The sequence below is a fragment of the Ictidomys tridecemlineatus genome, chromosome 10, assembly GCF_052094955.1.
Source record: "Ictidomys tridecemlineatus isolate mIctTri1 chromosome 10, mIctTri1.hap1, whole genome shotgun sequence".
Classification (NCBI taxonomy): Eukaryota; Metazoa; Chordata; class Mammalia; order Rodentia; family Sciuridae; genus Ictidomys; species Ictidomys tridecemlineatus.
Window position 1 is genome coordinate 45,394,812 of NC_135486.1, and position 19,936 is coordinate 45,414,747.

Sequence of the window (19,936 nt, forward strand, 5' to 3'; positions counted from 1 at the left end):
GATGGTATGAAGAAGTGGGATTTTTGAGAGGCAATCATATCCCTCATGAATGGGATTAGTGCCCTTGTGAAAATGACCAAAGAGAACTTGTTTGCTACTTTTGCAATGTGAGAGTACAACTACAAAGCACCATCTCTAAGGAATGGCCCCTGAACACACACTGGATCTTTGGAAGCATTGCACTTCCTAACCTCCAGAACTGTAAGAAGTAAATGGGTACTGCTTATAAATGACCTCAATTCTAAGGTATTTTGTTATCACTGCCATATGAACTAAGACATTCCACCAGCATCTATTTGCTAAATATCCTGATAATATATTCTTTCCTCTTCCTCTGCCCTCTTTATATCATAGTTCAAGTCCTCAACCATTTTTAGGTTGCTGGGGTATGGGACCTAGACTATTGTAGTAGCCTTTTCGTTGTTTATTCTCCTCCCAGGCCTTCTTTGCCAAATTCATAAACTGCTGCAAAGCTAACCTTTCAAACTGTACCTGAGAATAAACTTTTAACTCATGTATAACCTATCAGTTGTCTGGTAGTATATAAAGTAACTTATCTGAGCTTTTTTATATTGGGATAAAGCTCAAAGGTAAAGTTTATATATGTGAGATAGTATAAGCAATAACTAATGTTAACAGAAGCTGTACCATAGGTAAAATTTACTTGACTGATCACTGTCATTGTATCTTTTTTTCTTTCATTCATACTTAGTCTATATCAGCACTTCACAAAAAATCAGGTTTGGGCTCTTTTTTAGGACCTCTAGCACCGGTGATTAAGATCCCTCCAGCCAGGTCTGTGTCTGTCCTTCAGCTCTTTGGAAGTCACTGGACTTGTTGTCTCCTGGAATTCCCTTTCCTTTGTCCCTACTGAGAGCTTCCCATGAGCAGATATCTGGTTTTGCCATAGCATTTTGATGGTATCTCATATGCCACGTATCCCTTTCATTATTGGTTTGCTTGTTAGTCTCTCTCTTCACGTAAACGTGCCTCCACAGTCTTTCTTCACCTTTTTTTCTCCAGTGAGTTCGTAATGTCAAAGAAATGACCACTTGAAATAAAAAAATAAGAAAGTAAGAAAGTGACAGATACCTTCTGCTCTCTAAACATTTTTAATAGCTGCCATATTTAGGGCTATCTTGCTGAAGAAAATAGAACCGAGGAAGAAAAGAAAGAAACCGGGAGCAAGTTTGGGAATGAAATAAGGAGAAGAGGGAGAGGAAGAACTCATCCTGAACTTGCACCCCTCTCCCAGGCTTCACTCACCCTCCCACCAAGTGCTAGGCCTGCATCCCCAAAGAGGGTGGTCCAGCCCACTCCACAGGACTCAAAACAAATGGGCTCCTCTTTCTGCCCTTGTGCTCTGTTCCTTCATCTTTTGATCTTTTTGAGAATATGCCCACCTCCTGATCACTTGTTTTCACCTTCCCTTCCTGTTTTTGTCCTGATTCTGAATCTTGACTAATAAAATTCAGTCATGGGACCCATCTCTGCAGAGGCAGGTTGTCCATCCTTCCAGACGAACCTTGGCCAGAAGCTCTGAGGCAGTGACTGGGAAGGAAGGGAGAAACAGAAAAGAGAAGTTGATTCAATGAAAGAAAAGGAGAAAAAGGCCAAGAACAAAGAACAAAGGAATGGGAAAGCAAGAGAAGAAAGGGGAGGGGGGGGAGAATGAAAGAGGGGAAGGAAAATAAGAGGGCAAAGAAAAAAAGGCATGAAGTGGACTTATCATCCCCTTCCTGTGGATTACAATACTCGCATGTTCTTTTAATTCTGTTTGGATTATTCACTTAAGTCCAATTTAGCATCAAAACAGAAAACCTATTGCTTAAATGTTCCACAAAAATGGCTTTGATTCTCTATTCCTTAGAGAAAGCACAAGATTTGCACTCAAAGTCAATTTGACTCAAATCGATCCAGACAACAATTGTTATTACAAAAGTTTTGGCTGTGAAAATGAAAAAGTAGGTTTAGCCCGGAGAAGGATTTGTTGAGAAAAAAACACACACCCTCCCATTTCTCTGAACCAAAGGGATGCAGAAACCATGATAAGACAGGCCACAAAACTCACCGTGGAACTGATGATCCCAAAGCTTATTACAGAAGCACCATCTAGAGTTGCCAATCACACTGGTATCTTTTATATAAAAAATGGATCTCAAGAATATTTTGTCAATTCTGTAGCCCCAAATCAGAGTACTTAGATAATCACAGGGTAAGCAAAGTTTGCATTGTCTATTGAATTTTTAAAATGGAAATCAAAACATATTTTCATAATGACCTAGATAAGAATCTGTCTTCCCTAGTACATGTCCCACCTCATAAAATTACCCTCTCCACAATGCTACATTTAACACAGAGCAGATGAAACAGGGGTAATGACTTATAAGGAAAATGATCTAATCTTAAAGCTTCAAAATAATCCCATATTTTTATGTCCTAAAGATGACTTTTAGTCATAAGTTCAATAGATATTTATGTATTGAGTAAAACCATGTAATAAATCCAATAGTGGAGAATAAGAAAACAGTCAGTCCTCTTCAAGAGACTTAGAATAAAATTTGAAAGTATTGCTATTATTATTTTTATTTCAATGATGAATCTATGTCTTATAAAGATGAGTATTTCTAATTACGTATAAAACATAATTGGGACCAATTTTACATTTACAAGTAGGCAAATACTCTTGAATGCTACTTAAATAAAAATTTCTCAGTAGCCTCCACCTTAACAAGGTGATTGCCCAGTTAAAATGGACTTCCCTACCTTAGTACTGGCAATGGTTATGGATGCAACTTCATAGTCACTTAAAGAGTCCACAGGTAGCCACAGCAGATGAAAGGTGCTCGATTTTCTACTTAAACACACGTTGAGTATGACACACTTTTTACTTACCATAGTATAAATTCTTTTAACCAAACTCTATTGATCTCAGAGGTAGAGAATTCTCTTCATTCACTTTATAAATCACATGGACTGACCCATAATTCACAGATTCAGGCTCTGCCAACACTTCTGTTTCTACTATCACGTCTCATACTTATCCAAAGTCAGTTGGGCCAGCTCATAACTACATTTATGACAACTGTCCTTGTTCCTATAACAAAATAGTATGCACATCAGCGTGATATGAGCCCCTTAAGAGAGTTGTGGTTTCTTTGAAGCCTATACTGAATACCTCAGAAGTCCTTGAAAAGGAAGGCCCCTACAGATATTTCTGTCAAATTAAGTATAGGCAAGATGACTGTAAAAGATTAGGGAAAATTGTGAAGATCTAGAAGGATTCTGGATTCAGATTGCTTTGCCTGTCTCTATAATTTTGGCCTCACTCTAAAGAAAACAAAATGAATTAAATCATAAATGATGCATTATGAGTGTGTGTGGAAATTTAATCAGACAGCCCATGCAGCAAGAAAAGTCACAGGTCTATGAGAATAAGATTGGAGAATGGTTATACATGTATTAAATCATTTTAAGTGGATTAAGTTTAAATGCATAACTTTTGCTATAATCTCTTTACATAGTTGTCAAGTAAATGTCCAGTTACTTTCATAATAAAATGCAGGGATGCCCAAAATAAGGGTATGGCATATGCAGGTAAAAAAAGGTAAACTGATTTCTATTCTTACTTCAGCCACTTTGACGATGGCACTTATTTTTTCGAATTTTTGACTTCTTATCTGTAAAGTGAGAAAAACAATACCTGTCATACTTACTACACAGATTGTTTTTAGAATCAATGAAGTAATGAATAAAAATGTTTTAAAAATTCCAAAATGCTTTTATAAAAGAAAGTCAGGCAAATATATCTACTGGGCTCTAAACTCTTGATGGTAAAGGCAATGTCTTACAGAACTTTATATTCTGAAAAAGCCCATAGAATTGTGCTTGCAGAGAGCTGAAGTAATAAATGTTCAGTGAAGATATTAACATGTAAGTGATCATATTTTTCTACTTTTCCATGGAATAACAGAACCACAGTGTTGCACGGCCCATAGAAACATTACTTTCTGGCCTGGTCTTTGTGGGATTGTGTCAGGTTGGCCTGATAGACATCTTAAAGATTTTTCTCACTGTGGCCATCCTATGTCTAAAGAGAAAGTATATGCTTCTGACACAGGTTTATGTGGTACATGATACATATTTATTAAAGTGAGTTTACTGTGTGAGCTATACAATGAACAACTAAATGAATGAGAAATGTTACCCTCAGCTTACTGTGAAATCAATAGGAAGTAGTGATTGTTCAGTTCACATAGAAAGCATTAGGTAGATGTTTACTGAATGAATAAAGAAACAAGTCTGTAGATGCAATGCATGAACATAGAGATAATCCTGTGTAACTGAAGATTGACAGGAACAACCACCTTTCCAAAAGGGAAATTAAGAAATCAATTCTATTTACAAAATATTTAACCAAGGAAATGGAAGGAATAAAAAGAAAACTAGAAAAAATTAATACAAACTGAAGAGACAGATAAATGGAAGGATATCCGTCTGCATGGATTAGAAGTATTAATATTGTTAAAATGTCTGTACTAATCAAAGAGACCTATAGATTCCATGCAATCCCTATCAAAATACCAATAACATTCTTCTCTGAGAAACAAAAAACCCTAAAATGTATTTAGAAGTACAGGAGACCTTAGATAGTTAAATTGATGTTGATAAAGAAGACCAAGCTGGAACTGGAACACTTTCTGGTTTCAAAGCATTTTACCACAATAGGCTGGTACTGATGGTCATGAGAGTGTGTAACACATGTGACAACGCACATATAGGTCAGTGGAGCAACATAGAGAGCCCCAGAACAAATTCAGGCACATATAATCAACTAATCATCAACAAACTTGCCAAGAATACAAATGGAGAAAAGTAGTCTCTTCAAGAAATGGTGCTAGGAAAGCTGATACTTACATATTAAAAGATGGATTTAGATTGTTATCTCCTACCACATACAAAATTGAGCTCAAAATTAATTAAGGCATACACGTTAAGCCTGACTACAATAAACTTGTAGAAGGAAACAAATGGGAAGAGTTTAGACATTGAACTGGACAATGATTCCTTTACTATGATACCAAAAGCACGGGCAAGAAAAGCAAAAACAGAGAAGGGGTGTTACATAAAATTAAAGGCGTCTGTATGGCAAAAGAAGCAACTAGCAGAATGAAAAGTCAACAACATATATACAATCAAGCAACAGATGCAACCAAGCACCTAAACAAATGAGTGTTGGCATAAAGTATATGCAGATCATATACTTGACAATAAAAATAATTGAAGCAGTTCAAAAAGACATATAGTGAAATTTGTCCCATCCTGACCACATCTGAACTCACTCCCTGGGGCAGCCTTTTAAGACTTTAAAAAAAAATTTTTTTTTGATTAACTATAGGAACAAATTTATATATTATCTACATTTTGACCCAAACACTGAGACATGAGCATATTAAACACATTTTTTCCTTTTAAACTTAACGATGTATTTTACAGATTGTTTCTTATCAGCATAGGTAGATGAATGTGACCTTGTTTAATAACTTTATTATTATTTATTTAACTCTCATTGAGAGATATTGAGCTTGTTTCACATTCTTTGTTATTATGAATAATATTTCCATAAATCCATTTGGGTTTGTATACGCAGGTGGGAACACTTATTTGTTTACTTGCTGAATGCATCTGTAGAATGAATTTCTAAATGTAGAATTTTGGGGCTGATAGGGCTTCACACTGGGAAGCAGAGAAATAGGCTTATTGAATTTATGTTTAAGTTTTAACAATGTTTGAGAATATCAGCCTTGTCCAGAAAAATAATCAATGGATTTAATTTCTCTTTATGGTTAAAATTGGACATTAATGGTACTTGGCACTGATGGTGGATGTCATTAGACAGCTAGGCTCATCTTTGTACCTGGGAACTGTCTAATTTTCAGGGTAGGAAAATGTGAAAGCCTTCTGGAATACGAATGTCAAGAGACCATTTTATGTTCTTTGGAAATTTCATCTTAAACATGATAGAAATGATATAAATATGTTTCCTTCAGACTTATTTTATGTCAAGTTTTCCTTTGGGTCAGTTCATTTATTATTTTTTTCCCTAAAGAGAAATTATTAATTGTTTTATTTTCTTCAGTTTTCTCTCTTGGTTTATTTTCTACACTCTTAAAAAAGAGTAAGAATGATGAGTTAAATTTAAATGCACAACTCTATCCAACAGAGAAGAAATACATGAAAATTTTAATGGGTTTAGATAAATACAATTGATAACCAACCAACAGCATAATTACTACTTTAGATAAATACAGTTGATAATCAACAAACAGCATGATTCTTACTTGGTAGTAAGACAGTTTAAAATCTATCAAGGAAATGAGCTAAAACTCAGTACAGAATGAATCCTTTCATAAATATTCACAATAACTTCTTAGAAGAACTTACAGGGAGATCTTAAGTAAATTTTTATTAGGAATAATTTTTAGAATAATAGCATTGTGTCTACAAACATGGAGAAATGAAATCAATAATGAATATTCCATCCAAAGATGTTGGTCAAAGAGGTAAGTTGGCATTTATTTATATCAGAAGTTCTCAGCTCTGGCTGCAAATTAAAACCATCAAGAGATTAAAAAAAATACAAATGTTTAACCGGAGCAATTAAATCAGATTCTCAGCTTGGGGTGGGGTGGCAGGCAGCCATATTTTTAAAAGTTTTGCTGGTAGTTCTAACATGCAATTAAAGTTTAGACCTACTGGTTACAGAAAGAGAAGAAATAAGAATTTACAATATAACTCTTCCTGAGAATTATCAGAACACTGAATGAGTGTGGGATAGATCACCTCAATCATTTTTAGCAGAGTTACACAGGAAATGAACCTGAGTCCATTTCACTTCCTAGAACTCTTAACAAATTCAAGGAAGTAACAATGGGAAAGAGAGAAGATTTAAGGAGAATGTTAGTGGAGAACTCTTTGGAGAGGAAAAGATGGTGCATGCTACCTTTACGTCAAACAGAGAGGGACATCAGTGGGTACACTCAACAGCCTTAGACAGACTTTGCATGTGTTTCCTGCTACCAAGAGACACAGACTACTGGATGAAGTATGTATGAAAAAGCTTCATTAGGCATAGATTAGCCTGTTTTCTACCAGCCAGTCGCTCTATTGGTAAAGTCAGTCTGCCTTTTATTTTGTCAGGATGGGGAACAGGGAACCTAAGTGTTTTCCTTTAGAAAATGTAGTGATATAGAAGAAATATCCTGAATGGTTCTTAGATCAACATGGCTGAAAGGTCAATTAAACTCAGCAGAAAGAGGTTAGAGCTGAGTCTTTAAGTGGGACATAGGGGTTATGGGTGATCACCTAAAAGAGGCACCTTCTTGGATCAGATTAAGAACAGAACCCTCAACAAACCCTCAAAGGCCATCCATGAGAGAAAAAGTCCACCAAAATCATCTTCCAGGCTGACATTCTTAGACAGCTGTCTGGTGCTGAGCTGAAGCCATTTAGCCCAAGTAAAATTATTTCTTGTCCTCCTTTTCCTTCCCTTTAAGCAACCCTGAAGAGAATGAAAGAGTTAGCAAATACAGAAAGTAGTGAGCAGAATTAAGAGCAGGCGAAACCACCCACATCTTTCCTATTTCAAACCACCAGTTTGAAGCCAGCCCAAACTGATGGAGAGATGTTTAATGCTGAGTAGATGTTGGAGATTGATTGACATACATTTACTATGATTCCTTGTAAAACATAACAGAAAGTAAAGACTGACATTTAGCCAATTGACAGTGTAATTAATGATTTTCGTCTCAATGTGGTGCATTTATACTTTAGTTTGCACAGTTGATCCCAAAGGTCCTCTTGCTTCTTTGTCTGTGACTGATTTCTTTGAGTTTATAAACTGGTATCTCACTGCTTGTTCTTGTCATGTACTCACTGATTACTTTTTACTCTTGAGAACATCAATTTTTCATTTACTTTCCATTCTGATGTGCAGGGACTGTTCCCCAGTGGTTCCCACATATATCCAAATCCTCACCCACACGCTGCCAACCCTTACTTGGAGTTTGGCATGTTGCATCATGGAATAAAACCGGACCATTAATTAGCTCTTTTGCTTCCAGCTTGTTTCATTAGCATGTAGGCAAACAACAAAGAGAAACACAGTATACAGAGCTCATTAGTGAGTCCCAACAATACCCAGCATAATGAAGTCAGAGTAGACTATGAGCTCATCAGAATTATACCGTTTGCAAATTATTTTTATTTGCATTTGATGAATGGTGTGTTATAAATGCATTGGAAATCATAGGTTTAATTAGGGTGGTGTAATTTATGATAAAATCACGTACAAAATTGGGTACCTTTTTGTATATCAGTTTAGATTTTAAAGCATACAAAAATCAGGATTCAAAATGTTAAAAACCCTCTTTGATCAGTTTTTTGTTCGGAGCTTGAATTTTGGCAAAAAAGGAAGTAGCAAATTATTGCAAAGATGATGTTTATATGCCTGCATAATGTAATATTTTTTAATACTCGAGTTTACTTTCATGATTTGTGCTCTTTCCTTGTCTTTCTTGCAAACTATTAGGGACAGACTTCCTAAGCCAGTGTAGTGTGGGACCTCCAGTAAAGGTTAACTATAACATGAAGTAGCAGTTTTGAGTCAGTATTGCATTCTCTCTTCCTAATATGCAGAATGTTGGTATAAAATTCATAGGCTTTAATGTGCCATATGTTAATGAGAAAACTGGTCATGGAGACATTTAGATAATTCACACAAATGTTATTAAAAGTACATATGATTTTAGGTAAAGAGGTCTAAATAATTTCTGTAAATTACCCACCAATGCACCAGTAAGATGATCCTTATGTTCCTGCCGTATTCATTCATTAATTCATTCAATGACCTTTTTTTTTATTATTTAGAATGTGTCAGACATTGTGCTCAGTAAGATGTGCCAGTGACTTTGCTTCATAATCTTAGTATATTTGCAGAGAAAGTCTTTGTAGAGTGTAACTTCAGCAGAAGAAAAGTGTTATGGAAGGGTATACCAACCTCAGTACCACCAAAAATACATTACTAATTAAGTGAGATGATTTTACAGGGAAATGTTTCAGAGGGGAGATCTTTGCACAAGTTTCCTGACATATTCATTCTGAGGCAGACATAGTATGATGAGGAAGGCACTGTGAACCATAAAATGTTTGTACTACAGGTTACATTGGAATACAACAGCTTGGTGCATTTGGAAAGCAGATAAAAGTGAAGGAATGAGAAACAAAACCCTATGAAATACAGAAGTAAATGAAAGCATGTTTTTGGTTACAAAATATCTTTTTGGTTACAAAATATGTGTCTAATGGAATTTAATGTTTATTCTATGGGCAATGGGTAGTCATTAGAAAATGTTTCAAATATGGATAGCATTGTCACATTTGTGGTTTAAATAGATCATTCTGTCCATCATATGAGAATTGGTTGAAAACTGAAATTTGAAGCTCTCAAACCTGGGATCAATTGACCTGTAGAATCAGAGCATCTGTTAAACTGCTGCAGTTAAATGCAAGTCTTGTATGCCTCTATATGTGTTGTAGGAAAGGTCTATATTATACTTCTGAATTTCATTTCTTAATAAAGGGTGATGCCGGAGGCCTGAAATCAGGGTGACTGATTCATCTCTGTTTGTCTAGAACCTTCTTGTTTTACCACTGAAAGTCATTCATCCTGGAGAAACTCCCAGTCATGGGCAGAGCAAGATAGTTGGTCACTCAACAGGGAAATTAGTTAGAGCAATGTGACAATAGTGTGAAAACAAATGAAGAACTTCAGCTAGAGGGTGAAGAATGATCTTGAGAGATGTCATCCCCAGGACTTGGTGGCCAGTGAGTTTTAAGTATGACAGCAAAGGATGAATTGAGAATAAAACCTGTCTGTTAAGCTCTACTTACTGTATTTATGTAGTTACCACAAAACAAATATTGTGTTGGGGAGGGGAGGGCTAGTGGTGAGGATGCACTCCATTTTGAATATGTTGGGATTAAATATATATGAGATATTCTGATGGAAATACCCAATGGAAATTGGATAAGTAGGCTTATAGTTGTAAGAAATACACTTAGGAAAGATGGAATTTTGTGAGTCATTATACTGGGGGTATAATTTAAAATTTGGATAAGATTATTCTAAGATGATATATTTATAGTAAAGTAGTGGACAAAGAGAATACTTGGGGACATTTTTAGACTTAAGAACATCCATAGGAATAAGATCCTGCAAAAGATAAAAGTCTGCTGAAAACTATAAATAGATTCTCAAAAGAAATTGTAGCCATTGAGTTTAAGAAAGATTTTGATTATTATTTCTTAATTTTAAAGTTTTATGTATTTTTCTAGAAGTGTTAATGTAAAAAGAAAACAGAAAAAAAAATTCAAATTTAAAAATAGGAAGGGAAGAAATAAAATATAATTATTTGAAGCTCAGATGACTATACACTTAGAAAGTTAGTTGGAAAAATGCTTATGAAAAGATGAGAATTTAATATGCTGGCTAGATTCAAAATAAACACATCCAGAAACCGATATTATCAATTTATATAAACAATAAAAGGTTGGAAGACTTATGGAAAAAAAGATTTATTTATAGCCACAGTAAGAGTTAATAATGAATGCTCACTGTGTGCGAGACACTATTCTAAGAGCATGCAAGAGCTAATTCATTTTATTCTCACAACAATCCCATAGCACAGGTGGAGAAATGGAGACAAAGATCTTATATAGCTTGCTATTGTTTCTCTGATCAGTAAGTAGTAGACTGTAATTTAAATTTGGGGAGTCTTAATCCCTAAACTATGGCTTTGTAATGGCTAATCTGGATTGTCGATTGATTGGATTAAGTGATGCCAAAGGTTTTTTGGGTGTGTTGATGGGGGTGTTTCTAAGAATGATTGAAATGTAGGACAGTGAATGGAGACTCAACCTAAATGTGGACACCACTGTCCAAGAGGTTGGAGGATTGGATGGAATAAAAATTGGAAGAACAAGGAAGCAGCAGCCGAAGCAAAGCTCCATTCTTCTTGAACAGGCTCATGATTGTTGCTGCACTTACCTGAAGACATCAGACTCCAGCTCTTTTGCTCTTCTAAAGTCAACTCTTCCAGTGATTCTCCAGGGAGTTTCCAGGCCTGGGGTCCCAGAATAGGGTAGCACTCTTGATCCCTCTTGTTCTGAGGCTTCAGCATCTTGAACTGTGCAGTTCCTAGTTCCTCCAGTTCTCTAGTCTGCAGACAGCCAATGTAGGACTATTCAGCTTCTAGTTGTGTAAGCCAATCTAATAAATACCTTTTAATAATCATATTATATATACACATATAAATACATACACATCTATAACCTGTTTAATGATTGTATCTATATATGCACACATACATATGTACATTGTATATGTAGCCTGTTGTATATATATGTATATATATCTTGTTGGTTCTATTTATCTAAAGAACCCTAGTTTGGGCTTTAATTGGCATAATATATAGCCTTTTCAAGAAAGAAAATTAGTAAGATGTTATTCAGAAACATATTTAATAAGAAACATCCAAAATCTATAAGAAGAAAATGTTAAAATGTTACCAGTGGAGAAAGGAAAACTTAAATAAGTAGAAAAATATATCATGTTCTTCAACAGGAGAAAAGGTGGCATTATATATCAAATATGTCATATGGGGGAAAGTTATGTGATTCAATAAGTGGAAGTTGGACAATGAGAAGCCATCAGGGCAAAAATAGATTCAAGTCTCCCCACTTAAAATAACTTCAAAAGAACTGAAGAGTCTTCTGCAAAAAAAAAATGCCTTTAAAAACAAATAAAGATAATTTTTAAAATAAGACACATAGATTAAAGCTACACTGTATTAACAGATTATTAGAGGTTCCAAAGTTTGATGGCATATCTTTTGGATGAAGATGGGAACAAAGAAGTATTATCATGTACTAGTGGTAAGACTGCAAATTGGTGCAGGGCAATTTGTCAAGATTTTTTGAATTTAGAATTTAGAAAGGAATATATCACCTATCTTGAAGAGTGAGTGGCAACTCATTTGATTCATTTCTTCCACTAAGAAAAGCAACAACTAAAATGTGGATTAAAAAATCATGTTATGAGAGTTTAAGAGGCCCGATAAGAAAACATTAGTTCAAAAGTGAAGATAAAATAGAGAAATAAATGTTTGTGCAAGTACATTAAAATGAAGTTTACTGTTATGTATAACTAAAAAGAGCCAATAAAATAATTTTTAAAAATTAAAAATAGAAAAATTAGTTCTTGAGCTGCTTTATTCTGAAACCATTTACTGAACCTGGTCATTTTAATTTTGATTTTGATAGTCTTCCCAAATGAGGACAGAAGTAAAAGGAACAGATACTCCCATTCAATCACATAAAGGACCCTAGGGTCTTTACTTACAGTCAAGTAAGGGCCAACTGAACTTCTCATGGGAGAATATTAGACTATTTACAGTCACTTTGATCTTTGAGGTAAATCCAAACTATAAAAGAATAAGCACACTGGCTAGAAAATAGTAAATTATATTTGGAGAAATATTCACTTTTTTATTTATATAAATTATTATTACAAATAAAACACTTAGCATGTAGCAAAGAAACAGGCAGATCAGGAATTTACACCCAGTGAGTGCAACCACACTAAAGAATACAAATGATAGAAACAGATTTGCAAAGACCCATATATCAAAATTACTAGATGTAGATAGGTTTTTACAATGGATTGAATACATCTTCAGGGAACTGAGGCTACAAAACGGTATAATAGACTTGGAATAATAAATACATTTTCCAGAAATTAAAAAAGCTTGACCAGTGAAACTTAAAAATGGAGTAGACAAGTATAACAGAAGAATAGGCATAGCAAAAGAGAGAGCAAGTTGAACTGAGAAGCAGGCCAGGCAGCACTGTTCAGGAAGCAGCACTGATGTTAAAAAAAAGTGGGGGGCTGGGGGCATAGCTGGGTGGTAGAGTGCCTGCCTAGCACACATGAGACCCTGGGTTTGATCCCTAGTACCCTTCCGCCCGACACATACAGTGCAAAAACAGAAAAGAAGACAAGGAAAACAGAAGTAGAATAGACAGAGAAGTTTTATTATAAGTTTAATCAGAGGTCACAAACAATATTTGTCAAAGGTAATGGCCGATAATTTTTTGGAACTAAAGAAAGATCAAGTCTCAAGCACAGAAAGAAAAGAGAAGTACATGCCTAATCTCAATTTACTGAAACTGAAGAAAGAGTAAGCACAAAAATCTATAAATCAGTGAGATACGAAAAGATTATTTCAAAGGGAGAATAAATAGATAGACAACTGATTTCTTATTAGCAAAAATAAAACCCAGACCTGGGCACAGGGGAATCCGCCCGTAATCCCAGTGACTATGGAGGCTGAGCAGGAGGACTGCAAGTCCAAGGCCAGCCTTAGCAACTTAGTGGGACCCTGTCTCAGATTAAACATAGAAATGGCTACGGGTCAGCTGAGTTCACTGCAGAACCATCATGGCAGAAGAGCATGGCAGAGGAAAACTCTTCAGCCCACAGAAGCCAGGAAACAGAGAGAGAGGAAGGAGGGACCTATTTACCTATAGGTACCACCTGTAAGCTATTCTACTATAAATGAATTAAACCACCAGGTAGATTAATGCAATGAAGAGGCCAGAACACTAATCATTACTTAAAAGCCCTACCTCTGAACCATGCTTTCTAAACATGAGATTTTAAGGAACATTCCAGATATAAACCATAACACTAAAGAGTACACATTAGAATTTCTAAACTAATCCCTAAAAGAATAGGAGGGAAATGGTTTCATTATCAATTATTATATAATAAACCAACATTTAAGGATTTGAAATAACAATAATACCCGAGATCAAGACTCATATTAAACTAAAGGTCCTAAACATTTAGTAGAAAGAAAAAGAAATAACATATAAAGATTGGAAAGGAAGAAATTAAATTTAAATAGAAAGTCCAAAAGAGTCTTTTTAATTAATAAGGAATTTTGATCAAGTTAGATTAAAATAGAAAAGATAAAATATAAAAGACAATCATTTTATAGATGCCAGCACAAAGTGGATAAATTTAACAAGAGACTTATTTTGATATCAAAAGAATCAAGTATTAGCTAGGAATACTTCTAACAAATATAAACAAATTATAATTAATGAAGAAAATGTAGGTGAGCCTTGCTTTATGGATGCCACGATTTACAAAACCATAGTAATTAAGATAATATGTAATTGATACAGGAATAAGGAAACAATTGACTGGAACAGAATAGAAAACTGAGAAGCTGACCCAAACATGTACAGACTCTTAGTGTATAACAAGGTGGCACTGTAGAGTCATCAGGAGATGACAGTCCTTTAAAGAAATGATATTGATAAAATCAGATATTCTATGGAGAGCTGAAGTTGCACTCTGTGTCATACAAATATAATAAAAAGTTGTAGGGGTGTTAGGGTTTGAATGTGAGGTATCCCCAAAAGCTCACATTTGAGACAATGCAAGAAGGTTCAGCAGGAGAAATGATTGGGTTAGAGAAATGATTGGGTTGTGAGAATCTTAACGTAATCAGTAATTGAATCTCCTGAGAGCGATTAATTGAGTGCTAACTGAAGTGATAGGGTATGGCTGTAGAAGGTGGGAATTGGGGCATGTTTATGGGGCATATATTTTGTATCTCAAGAGTGGAGGCTCTCTCTCTCTCTGCTTTCTGATCACCATGTGAGCTCTTTTCCTCTGTCACAATCTTCTGCCATGATCTTCTGTCTCACCTCAAGCCCCATGGAATGGAGCCAGCCATCTATGGACTAAGACCTTTGAAACTGTGAGCCCCCAAATAAACTTTCCTCCTCTACAATTGTTCTGATCAGATCTTTTATTCACAGTTGTTAAAAAGTTGACTGAAACAGGGGGAGTTATAGATCTGAACATAAAATACAAATAAGAAATTTCAAAAAGATAATATTGAGGGGCTGGGGAGTATCTTTAGGCTATAGAAGCAAAAACATCCCAAACAAGATGCAAAATCTATTGACCATAGTATTTATTAGTCAGGGTTCTCCAGAGAGACAGAATCTATAACATTAGGTAGATAGATATGGGATTTGTTAGGGGAATTGGCTCCTCTAATTCCAGAGAATGGGAGATCTCAAGACAGGCTATCTGCAAGATAATGAGATAATGGAATGCAAGTAGTGTAGTTCAGTCCAAATCCCAAGACCTCAGAACCAGAGAAACCAATGGTATAACTCTACGTCCAAGGTCAAAAGAATGAGAACCTAGGGTACTACTGGTGTGAATTCTGAATCCAAAGGCTGAAGAGCCTGGAGTTCTGATGTTCAAGGGGAGAAGATGAAGGCTGATCCAGCTCTAGGAGAGAGAAAAGAAATCCCTTTTTCTACCTTATTGTCTATCTAGGTCCCCAGTTGAGGGGATAATGCCTCCCACACAGATGGTGGATCTGCCCCATTCATCCCACTGATTTACATGGCCAATCTTCTCTGGAAACATGCTCACAGACCCAGCCAGAATAACTTTTGGCCAGCTATTTAGGTATCCCTTGATCAGGTCAAGTTGATACCTAAAATTAACCAATATAACCATAAAGAAAAAATAACACAGATTTCTATGGTTTGGATAAGTGTCACCTAAAGGTCCTTGTGTGCAAGGCTTGGACACCACCCAGTGGCACTATTAGGATCTGGTAGACATGGCCTCAAAGAGGTATTGGAACAATTCCTGGCTATCATGAGTGGGCAACTTCCTCTATCACACACTCCCACGATATGTTGCTTTACCACAGGCCCCAAAAGTACAGGACAACTAACCATGGATTGAAACCTCTGAAATCATAAGTAAAATAAACCTTTCCACCTTAGAAGTTGATTATCTCAGGTATTTTATTACAGAAATGGAAATTTGACACAAAGTTCCCAACTGAAGGTTTTTCAAATTCATTATGGTATGGAAGAGATGAAAATTCAGTATAAACCATATTTTGAAATTTGACTTTTGATCTTTCCCCAGGCTAGTGATATCAAGTATGAATCTCTCACAATGCTGGGCAGTGGCAGTGAGCAGCAGCTCCTAGTCAGCCATGTGATCGTGGAGATAAACAACAAATACTCTATAGTTTACTGAGTTGCCAGCAACTGTTGATATTGTGTTTTATGCATTCTATTGCATCTAAACAATTGCTCAACTGTATCTTCTATTTCTAGTGAGAAGAGGAAGACAATTACTCCTGAGATGAAACTCAAGGAGATTGCTTACCTGAAGAACATGAGTCATGCCATGTGAGCTAGAACTATCACTACCAATGGTCTCAAGCATGTTAATGGATGAGAAGCAGACCATTGATGCAATAAACCGTCAGTTAAATTCACTGACATCACAAAGAAAAGAGCTGGGCCAATTGATGATATGGAAAAATTATTTGCCTTGTGGATGGAAGACCAGAGGCACAAGTACATATGGCTAAGCCTACTGATAATCCAGGTAAGACATGCTAGTGATCCTATATGTATGTAAATGTTTGTGCATGGTTGATTTCAATGCTTCAAAAATGGTCATCATTTTCATGATATGAGGGTCAGCAATGAGGTAGCAAGTGCTGATAGTGCAGGTGATGAAGTTTGTAAGGGAGAGCTGCATAGGATAATTGTGGATCAGAAATATTTGCCAGAACAAACATTTAATATTAATTAAACAAACTTGTTCTGCCAGTGTATGACAGAGTATACAACCATTCAGGGAGAGTCCAAGACAGTGCAAAGTATTCAATGACTACTACGGTTCGGATGTGAGGTGTTCTCCAAAAAAGCTCCTGTGTTAATGCACTAATAAGGAAAGTGGTTGGATTATGAGAGTTGTAAACCTGATCAGTCCATCGTAGTTTGAATGGACTGACTGGGTGGTAATTCTAGGCAGTTGGGGCATGGCTGGAGGAGGTGGGTCACTGGAGGTATGACCTGGAAGGATGCATCTTCTCTGTGGCCCCTTCGCACTCTCTCACTATCTTTCTGCTTCATTGCTACCTTCAGGGAAGCAGCTTCCCTCTGATATGCTCTGCCCCATGATATTCTGGCTCAGAGAAGTGGAATTGTCCCTCTATGCACTGAGATCTCTGCTTTAGAGAGCCAAAATTAATCTTTGCTCCTCCGAGTTGTTCTTGTCAGGTATTTTGGTCACAGAAACACAAAAACTGTCTAGAATGATGATAATGCAATGCTTCTTTGGGATGGAAATACTGCAGGGTTCAATTTAAAGCTTTCTCTAATATGTCACCGAAAGAACCCCAGAGCATTAAAAAATGTGAGCGAGCATATATTTTCTGTTTATTATTGCCATAACTAGGAACCTGGATGGCATCAACATTGTCTAAAGACAGGCTTGAAATGTTATATTCTGCAGGATGGAGAATCCTGTAGACAAAACAACCACCTATTTAAGATTCTTCTCATCTAAAACAATACTGCATGGCCTCTACAATGTATTAACAATGTGCAACCTAATATAAAGGTTCTGCTTTTGCCACTGAACATAACCACATTCATTCAACCAGTAGACCAAAGCACATTAGCTGTGCTCAAATCACACTATTTACAGAAAACATTTGCACAGGTTATCGAAGCTACTGAACTGGCCAAACATTCAGAGAGTTGGGGAAAGGTTTTAATATACTAAATGGTAACCAGATACTGCTGCAGCATGAAAAAAAGCCACACAGCAATGCATGAATGGCATTTGGAATAAAGTTTTTAGGAAATATGTGAATACATTCAAATGTTTTTAACAAATATTTTTCTGTTGAAATAGAAAGCAACACAGTTAGTGATTAGGAAAAAGATAGAATTGGACAGTGACAAAGAAGATAATCACGACCTGGTTGGAACTGAGGAGGAAAAGCTTTCTAAGGAGGAATGGAAAGAATTAGAGGAAGAAAGAATTAAAGAAATTGAGACAGAGAAGGAGAAGCTATATCCAAGGCACCAAGAAAGTTCACAGCAAAGAAATCAATGGAGATAGTTCCTCCTATCAGCAATGGTACATGAATGTTAGAAGAAATGGAAGTCAATTACAAGAGATTCACAAGAACTGACGGCAGACACAGGATGCTCTTGCTTGTGATGAATAAATATATAATGAAAAGAAGATACACACTGCTTAGTAAAAATTTGATATATTTCTGAAAAACACTCATATCTGCTAAACTATCAAGTGTCTGTCCATGTGTTCTACCAGCTGTTCTTGAAATTCTTCAAAAGAAAGAGAAATTGATGACCTTGTTTCTGTAACATCTACACTATCCCATAATTAGTTTTAATTCAACATTTCACACATTCTTAAGGCCCACTATGCTTTTCAGCTGTGTATGTTAATAAGGAGTAGTACCCCCCAAATCATCTGTTTTACACTTTGGTACAATGTTAACATAAGATATTATAAACTTCATTGTATGATAGGCTTTGTGTTAGATAATTTCGCACAATGTTGTAGACTAATGTAAATGTTCTGAGCATGTTTAAGGTAGACTAAGCTAAGCTGTGATTTTTTTTTGGTAGGGTAGGTATATTAAACGCAATTTCACATGTATTTTCAATTCATGCTGGATTTATTGGGATATAACTCAATTTTAAGTCAAACAGCATTTGTGCATTTATGACATTAAATTATATAAAAAATTAATTCATGAAAGGATATCATGAGAAAATTAAATGGCAGACCATGGGGGGAAATAATTAAAATATATATAACTGATAAAGGGTCATAACAGGAATATATAAAGAAATATCATAAACCTGTAATAAAAAGATGAAAAGAGAAAAGTAAACCTATAAAATATAAAGAGTTTGTACAATCTTAATAAGAAGGCAAGTCCAACTTAGATTGGCTATATAATAACAAAAGAAAATATAATGAACTTTTTCCCTGCTAGGAGTAACATAAATTAGTCAAATCTATTGGGAAATAGTTTGTCATTTTCTAGTCAAGTTAAAGATTTATATCACATGCTTTAGCTGTTTTACTCCTACATTTCTACCCTATGGATACATGTGCTTATAGGTACAGGATGGTGCACAAAAAAATAAAGAATGTATAAATTCTTTATTCCATCAAGATAAATCTTTGAAAATAAATTTTGCTAAGCAAAAGAATCCAAATCCCCCAATCCATGCAGCACATGATTTAATTTATATGAAGGGAACAGCTTATCTGAAGAACATAATCAAAGTATATTATTTAGAAATAAATACATAGTGGTTATACTATTAAGACTAGTAGGGATTGACTGCTGTTAATGCCAAGAAAATGATTACCTCTAGATGGCTTTGGATTAAGAAGAAGAGGTCTGAGTATAGTGTATAGAGAAGGATTGAGTTAATTCTGGGCTGACAGTATCTCATTTCTTTACCTAGATTCTAGTTACATGGTAATTCACTTTATAATATTTTTTTAATTGTACATTAACATTTTGTTCACTTTTCTGTATTTAGAGTTTATAATAAAAACATTCTTTTAAAAAAGGGTAATTTGAAAAAAGAATGAATGTTGAGTACTGCTAGTGACTTTAAGTAGGGCAAAGAGGCATCTAGGGTTCTGGTAGAGTTTTGTTTAGAAACATTTATCAAGTCTTATGCAGGACTAGTGCACTTTCTAGGCATGTATTAAATAAGCTCTTTAGAAACTAATTTGAAAAGAGCAAAGGATGCTAAAGAATAAAGAATCATTGTGGACTGTTCTTTTACAAGCTAAAGTTTGAATAGAAGGAAAGCTTAAGGTAATAGCTAGCAGGTGACAGAAATCTTTAGGAATTTCGATTTTATGAAAGAGACTCAAGCATCCTTGTGAGTGGTAGGAAAAGAGAAT

General features: G+C 35.5%; 1 long non-coding RNA gene across 3 annotated transcripts in view; it reads left to right on the forward strand.

The window, feature by feature from the left end:
* Nucleotides 1–19,936, forward strand: part of LOC144367227 (uncharacterized) — a 137,458-nt gene that overhangs the window by 106,960 nt on the left and 10,562 nt on the right. For all 3 annotated transcript variants that reach the window (XR_013426560.1, XR_013426559.1, XR_013426558.1), the window contains exon 2: nucleotides 16,288–16,564. This is a non-coding gene — a long non-coding RNA (uncharacterized LOC144367227). The remainder of the gene's footprint in view (nucleotides 1–16,287; nucleotides 16,565–19,936) is intronic.